Below are 1,825 nucleotides of genomic sequence, written 5' to 3'. Positions count from 1 at the left end.
GACCAATAAACAACCATATATATTGAGAAAAGATTGAAGTTTTCAAGGACTTCATTTTACTGGATCAACCAACAACACTCATAGAAGCAGCAGTCAAGAAATCAAAAGCTGTATTGCATTGGGCAAATGTGATAACAAGACCTCTTTAAAGTGTTGAAGAGCAAAGATGTCAGTTTCAGGACTAAGATGTGCCTGACCCAAGTCATGGTATTTTCAATAACCTTGTATGTATGTGAAAGTTGCACAGTGAATAAGGAAAACCATAGAATAATTGATGCATTTCAGTTATGATGTCACATCATATTGAATGTAGTATGAACTGCCAAAGAACAAATAGATCTGTTTGAGGAAATATAGAAAGAGTGCTCCTTGGAAGTCAGGAAGGCCAGACGTCATCTCTCATATTTAGGGCATGTTGTCAGAAGGGACCTGTCACTGGAGAAGGGTATCATGTTTGGTAAAATGAAAGAAGACCCCCAATGAGATAGATTGGCACAGTGTCAGAAGTGATGGGCTCAGGAGTATTAATGTTGTAAGGTTGGCTCAGGACTGATCAATGTTTCATTCTGTTGTTCATAGTGTTGCTACAAGTAGGTACTGACTCAACAACAACAATATTCAGGGTAAAATTTTGGTTCCCGTGTACTTGTTTTAATTTTCTTCAGCTTCAGCTTGAACTTACATATGAGCAATTGATGATTTATGCCACGATTTGCTTCTGTCTTTGTTTTGTCTGATGATATTCAGTTTTTCCATAGTTTCTTTGCACAGGTATAGTGAATTTTATTTCAGTGTATTCCATCTGGTGAGTTGCATGTATACATTAGCTATGTATATTATATTTAATGCACTATTTTCAATGAATAAGCCATTGTTATTGCAAACTTCTATCATGGAATCTCCAGAATCACTTATCACCAAGGCCATATTTTGCAACTGTTGATTCTTCCTTTTTGTTTTCAACCTTTGCACTTCAATCAATAGCAATTAGCAATTTATCTTGATTTTATGTTTGATGTATTTCACAGTGAAGAAATTGACATAATTCTTCAATTTCATCATTACTAGATTAATTGTTGGTGCATACATTTGAAGGTTTGTTGCTATTGTTGATAAGTGCCATTGAGCTGTTCTGACCCATCGAGGAGACCCTGTATAAGGTTTCCGAGGAGCCACTGGTGAGCTTGAACCGCTAACCTTGCAGTTCAAATGGCTTTGCAGTCTAGCGCATTAACTCATGGCACCAAGATTCCAAATTTGAATGATATTGCTTTTAAGTTGTCTGCCTTCTAGGCATGAGGATAGTATCCTATAATACATAGCATTATACTAGAAGATAGATGTTGAAATGTTCTTTCTGATGATAAATGCCATGCCATTCCTCTTCAAGTTTTCATTTTTGACTTAGTTAACTATGTTATTGTGAGATTCAAAATGGTCATTGCTAGTCCATTTCTAGCTTATTAATACCTAGGATATTTAATTTTATGTGTTCCATTTCATTTTTGACAACTTAAAATTTTCTGATGTTCATACTTCATACATTCCATGTGTCCAGTATTAATGTATATTACAGCTGGTTCTTCTCCTTTTGTGTTATTTCCCATCAACAAACGAAGGCTCCTGAAAGTTTCACTCCATTTGTGTCATCAAGGTCAACTCCCTTTGGGGAGGTAGTTTTTCCTCAGTGGTATTTTGAGTGCCTTCCACTTGAGGGGCTCATCTTCTGGCACTATTTCTGAAAATATTCTGGTGCTATTCATCTTGTTTAATATGCAATATTTTGGTGCTGACAGTGTTTCACTGCTCTTCATAACAATTTCAA

Source organism: Chrysochloris asiatica, unplaced genomic scaffold (assembly GCF_000296735.1).
Source record: "Chrysochloris asiatica unplaced genomic scaffold, ChrAsi1.0 scaffold00334, whole genome shotgun sequence".
In the NCBI taxonomy this organism is placed as follows: domain Eukaryota; kingdom Metazoa; phylum Chordata; class Mammalia; order Afrosoricida; family Chrysochloridae; genus Chrysochloris; species Chrysochloris asiatica.
This window is presented reverse-complemented; position numbering follows the sequence as displayed.